Here is an 8,437-nt window from a genome sequence, read left to right on the forward strand (position 1 = left end):
GAAGAAAAAACGCCAAAAATAACAACTCGTCAGCCACGCACACCGCGTTCGAATGTCTAACGGTCCAACTTGGATTTTCGAAGATCGCCGAATCCGAGGGACGATAAATAATAATAATAATAATAATAATGGTAATAAATAATAATGTTAATAATAATAATAATGATATGATGATTATAACGATAATTATTATAGATAGGTAAATAGAAACACAGGTCTCCTCTCGAAAATCGGAACTTCCTGATATTACTTACATATTTCGGTCGATCCAAATGTGGGAATCTCGTCGTCGTCGGAGCAAGCAGCGCGGTAGGTGGGGTGAAATTCTGGATTTTCCACCGCCGCCGGCGGTCGAAAAATGTGCGACGCGGGAGATCGCCAGTCCGTCTAGTAGTCTCTCTTGTCGTTAGAGCGTGACGTGGTGGTTGTTGTGGGATTTCCCGTTAGTTCGGTCCGACGTCGGTCGTCAGAGGGTAAGTGCATACGGAAACGAAACGCATCGCGTTTTGATGTTCATATTCGTGCATCGGAATGTTAAAAGCAATATATTTTACACCAACGATCACACCTAAACACCACGGCAACGGCCATACCACGTTGAAAAGCACCGGTTCTCGTCCGATCACCGAAGTTAAGCAACGTCGGGCGCGGTCAGTACTTGGATGGGTGACCGCTTGGGAACACCGCGTGCCGTTGCCCCCCAACACTTTTTGTTTTTTTTTGAAATCCATAGCAACCACCGAACCGATTTGTTTTTCGTGCAGGTATTCGGAAACATGCACAGACCCGTATCATGTAGATTCATAGCTTTAAGTACTAGATAATTAAGAAAACAATTTTTTTTGTCGATTAATTGTAAACAATTGCAGAATAAAAACTCGTCAAACGGTAAAGGTTGTCGTTCGATCACCGAAGGTAAGCCACGCGGGCAGCGGTCAGCACTTGGACGGGTGACCGGTTCATTATATTCCTTCCGTGAGTTTAACAAAGATAACATATGCAAATGTCGTAAGTGCGACGAGGAAGACGGCGATCTTTTAATGTAAAAAAAATATATATTAGGTTACGCGTACATGCCACTTTGACTGCTGCTTTATTTTTTTGGTTTTTAAATAATTAGAGATCTGAATTCAACATATCAGTTCTATGTTATAATGGACAGACAATGTTGTATTCTTGGCCCCTAACACGTTAAGACCAACATAAAAACTAGAATAACTTACCATTCGTTAAACGTTAAACAATTTCGAACCACGTTTTTTTGAGCTCGAACAAACTCATAACACAACACTCATTTATTAGTCACTGGACCATTGTAAAACGAGAAGAGAGAAAAACCATGCGAAACTATTTTTAAAACGAAGAGAATAAAGGTTTTAAATGGTAGGGCTGTATGACAGACTTGTCAATTATCGTGGGGGGTACGGCTGAGATTTATGACGAAATCGAGCGGCGCCGGCGGTCGGTCACTTTCACGAAAGAGGTCTAAACACGGGTCGTTTACGATACCCTCTGGTTACTAGAAAAGTTCTAGACAGATGTTTGTCGGCTTTTCGAGGTATTTATTTGTGAGTCCAAAGACTCAATGGAGTAATATCGGACTGAAATTCCAAGATTTTGCTGTGTAATCCAAAAAACTATGTTCCTCGTAACATTTAACGATGTGTTAATTCAACTATTATTTTAATTTTTCGTATACGTATTTATACTAAAAAGTACAGCGCTTCCAACAGTGAATTGTGAATTGAAAATGTTTCAAAGAAAGATCGATAGTTTTGAAAAAAATTACATATTAATAAATTTAGATAGATTTAGAAGTATACATTGCACTTACTTTTCAAAATTATTGTACTTCTGATTTGGTTGAAATAACATAATATGTAGCAGTCATAGTCTTGTGTACATTGCAGTCGCGGCTGGTGTTGCAGTCGCGGCTGGTGTTGGGTAAAACCTTTATTTTTTAGGGGGTCATTACCCAAATGACCTCATGGACCAGCCGTTCCTGTTAGGTTTTATATATCAAATTGATTCGTCTGTCTTTTTCATCATGCCTTCGAAAAGCGAGCTCCTGTTTCGCCAAAGTAACTGTGACGTCAATTAAATACGATAATAAAATTCGGTTTTTCCGAACTTATTGTGTGCAGTAGTGCAGTGCTTATCAACATAATTACCGGCGTCTCGCCTCCACATTTTGACTTTTTTGTGTTTTATGTGTTCTCTAAGTCCAAAATTTTTAAATTTTTAAAAAGAGATTGCGGTACTATTCCTGTTGCTGAAATTATAATAATATATTTATTAATTTTTGTATTATATGTCTGTGTTATATTGTGTGAATTTGGAACAGCTATATCTAAAAGATATGCTTGCTTTTGTTGTTTATTTAAAATAATAATGTCTGGTCTGTTATGCTGAATGTGAATGTCAGTTAAAACTGTGCGATCAAAATATAATTTGTAATTGTCATTTTCTAAACAACTTTCTGGTTTATAAATGTAATGTGGTTGTGTATCCTTTAATAAATTGAATTTAACTGCTAAATTCATGTGTATAATTTTTGCGAATATATCATGACGTTTTTTATATTCGCTGTGAGCCAAAACGGTGCAAGATCTTGTATTGCAAATATAAAACCCTCAGCTCTTTAAAATATCTCCCATGTAAAGACTTTTGTTTTATATTTGCTATAGTGTCATATCACGAGCTCTATTGAGAAAATAATTTTTTAGTGAAGCAATTTGATTGTGTTGTAGAATTTCTAGATTTGAAAAACCCCTACCACCATTTTCGCGTGGTAAATTAAATCTTTCAACAGCAGATTTGGGGTGATGTTTACAAAATTTTGTAAAGAGAACTCTAGTTTGAATATTTATATTCTTTAAATTAGTTTTGGACCATTTTATAACACCAAAAGAATAGATTTAATTTGATTTGATTGATTAATACCTAAATATTTATAAAATTCTCCTTTATTTAAATTTTTAATGATTTCTCCTTCTTTAGTTATATATTCTAAATTTTCGTAATGACCACGACATATTGATTGATTTTCAGTTATTGTTAAGTTTTATGTCATCCATATAAAGAAGGTGATTTAATTTAATATTAATTTTATAAATTTTAAGAATTTTAATTAACCATGAATGTGGTACTGAATCATAGGCTTTTTTGTAGTCTATGAATTGTTGTTGCATTATTTTCCAAACGTTTGAGACTTAAAATATTCGTCAAATGTTCTTCTTTTTTTAAATCAGAATACCCCTGACAAATCCGAACATTTTGTTTTGCGGTAGATAAAAGTAAACATGGGCCAAGACAGAATATTAATATTCGGTGTGGAATTTTCCTGCGTTCTTGTTCATTTCTATCGAAGTGCTCACGAAAAGTTGTGAATATCAACACTTTGTAATTGTCGTAGTGAAAAATAAAAAAGATAGCTATGGGGCACAACTTATTTCGCACTTCATTAGAAAAGTAACAGTATTAAAATAAAAAAAATATTTTTCTAAATTTCGAACGTTAGGTCTATCCTGACCAGCCGCCAATTAGTGGTATTATTTTATTTTTTGCTGTTTTCCACAATAGTTATTTTTATATTAAATCATTGATTCAAAAAATTGAAATTAAAAATTCAAATTTTTGAAGGAACTCTGAAGTTTCAATGCAGTGACCATGTTGCTAGGTAACTAATAAAAAACAGTGCGTGAAATGAAAAACAGAAATAGTCGTATGCGTTTTGTATGGTTTCTATGGTTTCGATCTTACTAACAATGCAATGAAAATGACCCACTTCAGGCACAGATAACTATGCGTGAATTTCAATTTTTTGAATCAATTATATAAAAACAAAATTGATTTGGCGGCCGCTACACAAAAGTGGTGGGAGGCGAGAACCTGTTTCCGCCGGTCAATTTTAAAATTAATAAATTTTCCCTGGATACGTATTCGACTTATCCGGTACGAGTTATTTTTAAATTAACTTAATGGCCCGTTGCTCTTGTTCTTTTTACATTGAATATGCGATGTTTTGGCATCGTTAGCAATAGTACAATACTCACGCATTTTTAATCTAAAATTAACAAAACTTGAATGGATCGGGATTATCACACTTCTGAATTGAAGTTTTCATTCGTTTAAAATATAATTGATAGTAATACGTAATGCGGATTGCCTAAACGTTGCTTCCATCACGTCAACATCACACATTCACGTTCGCCCGTAGAAATGGCGTGATGCACACGAAATCGATCCAAAAAGGCTCATAATATTTGTGTCACGCGAATCTACGTCGAAAACTAGAAAAAAAAAAAATTCAATTCGAATTTCAATAATCTGCAGGTGCTGAGGGAGTTGGTCGTGACTCTCCGCAAGGAGAGAGACGACACCCTGGCGCTGCTCGCCACGTCTGATGCACGTTCCCGCATCGAAGAAGAGGACGACGACGACGACGATTCAGAAATGGACGTCTCACCGTCAACACCCCCATCCCCAGAGTCCGACCAGGCCGAACCTTCCACCTCGGTGGAGGAGATAGTCGAGCCCGAAAACGGAGCCCCATTCATCGAGGTCAGGTACCGCAAACGCCACCCCTCACCTCACCCCGAAACCCAAACTCCAGGACCCGACAGGGAACCTCCATCAGAGGTTCCCCGAAAGGTCAAGAAGACCAAGTTGGCCCAGACCCCTCAGGTCTCGCAGCCGACACCAAACAATCCGGTTCCCACGCCAAAAGTGGCGGGAAACCAGCCACCCGCCGCGAGCAAGATTCCGCCGATCATTGTTCGGGACGCGGCAAAGTGGAGCGGTCTCGCTCAAGCGATGACGCAACGGCGCATCCACTTCAGCAAGGCCAAACCGTGCGTCGACGGCATCCGGGTGAATCCGGTCAGTGTCGACGACTTCAGATCATTGACGCGACTCCTTGAGGAGAGACGAGTGCCGTTTCACTCGTTCGCTCTCCCCGAGGCGAAAACCCTCAGAGCCGTGCTGAGGACGGTTCCCGTCGAGATCAGCCTCGACGACATCAAGTCAGACCTGGAGGATCAAGGTCTGGCACCAATCAAGGTGACCAGAATGATCTCAGGCAGATCAAAATTGCCCCTGCCGTTGGTACTTGTCGAAGTGCCAAAGGACAAGGGGAAAATCTTCGATTTGAGGACGGTTTGCCACCTCAGAATCTCGGTGGAGCGGCCCCACAAAAAGGGGACAACGGCACAATGTCACCGGTGCCAACGGTTTCACCACTCCCAGAAGAACTGTCACGCACTCGCGAAGTGCGTGAAGTGCGGCGAGGGTCACGAGTCAAAGGACTGCAAAAAGTCCAAAGAAATCCCCGCGAGGTGCGCCAATTGCGGCGGCGGACACACTGCCAGCTACCGTGGCTGCCCCAGGTTCCCACGTGGGTACCTGGGAAACAAACCCCAGCCGGGCCAAAACCCAAACCGCGCCCCCGCTCCCAGTCAGGCCTCTTCAAGGCAACAACCCCCTGCAGCTGCCAGGCAATCAGCCCCAGCTCCGAATGCAGGGAACAAGCCCAGCACGGGGAAAAGTTTTGCGGACGCAGCGGCGTCCAAAAAACCCGCGCCCGCGCCCCCAGCCCCCCGCCCGACAAGCGCCAAAAAACCCGCCGCGAACGGAAATGCCCTCATGGACATTCTGCTCGCGATCCAGTCCTCGAGCACCAAGGATGAAATTCTTGGGAAAGTGCTCGCTCTCCTCCCCAATCTCCTCTCTGGTTGCTAAATGCCAGCACAAGAGAGGAGAGTGAGGTCGCTGCAGATCGCATTTCATAATGCACGCGGTCTGCGAAACTCCCGCAACGAGCTGGAGATCTTCGCAGACGATCATGAACTCGACGCTTTGTTGGTCAGCGAGACCAACCTTAACGCCGGGATTGCGGACCCTAAAATCCGGGGTTATGAATTGTACCGCAGCGACCGTCCCCACGGTCCTGGAGGAGGAACAGCCATTTACGTGCGCCGCACACTCCCACACTACCAGATCGCGCTTCCCGTGCTCCAGAGCTTGGAAGCCACTGCGGTGAGAATCGAGACCGTTAACGGTCCATTGACGATCATCTCGTGCTACCACCCGCCGCAAATTCTGCTCCGGGAAAATGACATCACGGAAATATTAGATACCGGCGCCTCGGTCATCGCCGCGGGTGACTTCAACTGCAAGCACCAGGTCTGGGGCAGTCGAAGGGCCAACCGCAACGGTCGAATTTTACTCGAGCTCGCGGACAACACAGACATGATAATCGAAGCTCCGCCGGAGCCGACGTACTATGATGCACGCGATTTTCACGCCGACATATTAGACATTGCACTCGTCAAAAATGTCCCATTTCAATTACGACTCCACGCTTCTCAGGCGCTCGACTCAGACCACGTGCCCGTCCTGATGCATATCGGTGACGAGGCAAACGACATTACAAACACACCCGTTCAAAACATCAATTGGCCGCGTTTTACGGAAATTCTAAATCTCGAGTACGGACCTGTTCCCCGCATCAGGAATGTCGACGACCTTGAGCGCGCAGCTGGCACGCTCGAGCGTAAAATCACAACAGCGATGACTCACTCAACTCGAATTCGGGTCGAGCCGCGACACAAAAACAATGTACCGCAATGGATCGTTGACCTCATCCGTGCGAAAAATCTTGCGAGGCGCCTAGCTCACCGGACTGGCGACGCCGTCGACAGGAGGGAGGCGAATCGTCTCGGCAATGAAGTCAAGTACGCGCTCATTGATCACCGCAACGATCAATGGGAAAGAAAACTCGAATCTCTCACTGCAGAGGACAACTCGATCTGGAGAATGGCGAAAGCGCTCCGCTCAAACAAAAAGCCACTACCACCGATTCACGGTACGCGAGGACTCGTTTTCTCGAATGAGGAGAAAGCGGAGGCGTTCGCCGATAGTTTGGAACTGCAATGCAGGCCGAACATCGAGGACGCCGACGTCGATCACATCGAGCGAATCGAACACCAGGTCGAAGACATTCTGTCGAGACAAATCGAGACAAGCACTACACCAACTTCGCCGGCGGAGGTCCGAAAAATCATCGGGTCTCTCAAGGTGAAAAAAGCACCCGGACCAGATAACATCCCAAACAAAGCGCTGAAATTATTGCCGGACAGAGTTGTCGTCGCTCTGACCACAATAATCAACGCCAGCCTGCGACTCTGCCACTTTCCTTCTCGATGGAAAAAGGCCAACGTCATTTTCATTCCGAAGCCCGGGAAAGATCCGAAATTTCCCCAGAATCATCGGCCGATCAGTCTCCTATCCTCAATAGGAAAAGTTCTCGAAAAAGTTATTTTGACCCGTCTGGTCAGAGTGACTAACGAGAAACAAATTTTACCTGACGAACAATTTGGATTTCGCCCCCAACATTCGACGTCGGATCAAATCCTTCACGTTACCGAATTTATTGCGAAAAGCAACGGTCAACGGCATTCGACCGGCGCGATTTTTCTTGATGTGGCCAAAGCCTTTGACACAGTCTGGCACGGCGGGCTTGTTTACAAGCTCCACGTTGCCGGCGTGCCACTGGCGATGGTCAAACTGATTAACTCATTTCTTCAAAATCGAAACTTTCACGCGAAAATTGGGAATGTTTTCTCAACGGAACGCGACATCGAGGCAGGCGTCCCACAGGGCTCGGTGCTCTCACCGACTCTGTACGCAATCTTCACTGCCGACATTCCGAAGCCCGATCAAACAAAGATCGCGCTGTATGCAGACGACACTGCAATTCTCACGCGCTCCTGGTCGCCCGTAAAAATTACGGAGCGACTCCAGAGGGCGGTAGTGAGTCTGGAAACATGGTTTCGCCTCTGGCGAATTGATGTGAACCCAGACAAAAGCAGCGCGATTCTTTTCACCCGTCGGCGTTTTCACCGTCCGGTTGGCGAAATCGAAATGTTCGAACAACTCATTCCGTGGAAAAACGAGGTCCGGTACCTCGGCATTTCATTCGATAACCACCTCCGGTTCAACAATCAAGTCGAGCACGCGAAAACTCGCGGTCAGATGGTTCGAGGGCAGCTTAACTCGCTGGTCAATCGGCGAAGTAAGATGTCCACCAAGAACAAAATCACAATTTACCGTACAATGATCCGACCGTCCATGATGTACGGCTCTGTGGTCTGGGGGACCGTGTCTCACACACAACTCCAGAAGCTGCAGGTCGTGCAGAACAAATTCCTCCGAGCGGCTTTTAATGCCCCGTGGTTCGTCAGGAACACTCAACTCCATCGAGAAGCGAACCTCCCCACCATCAAAGAATTCCTGCTGGATGATGCACGGAAATTCCATGCGAAAGCGGCTGTACACCCGAACCCACTCGTGCGCGAATCCGTCAATTACGACGAGAATGCCCCTATGCGGCACAAGCGGCCAAAATGTCTGCTTCTCCAACAGGACTGAGGCTCCC

The 8,437-nt window shown here is 44.6% G+C and overlaps 1 non-coding gene across 1 annotated transcript; it reads left to right on the forward strand.

The window, feature by feature from the left end:
- Nucleotides 1-579: 579 nt before the first annotated feature.
- On the forward strand, nt 580-699 carry LOC138141078 (5S ribosomal RNA). The gene has a single exon (XR_011162971.1). It is a non-coding gene; the product is annotated as a 5S ribosomal RNA (ribosomal RNA).
- The last annotated feature ends 7,738 nt before the right edge of the window (nt 700-8,437 follow it).

The sequence above is a fragment of the Tenebrio molitor genome, unplaced genomic scaffold (assembly GCF_963966145.1).
Source record: "Tenebrio molitor unplaced genomic scaffold, icTenMoli1.1 SCAFFOLD_87, whole genome shotgun sequence".
NCBI lineage: Eukaryota > Metazoa > Arthropoda > Insecta > Coleoptera > Tenebrionidae > Tenebrio > Tenebrio molitor.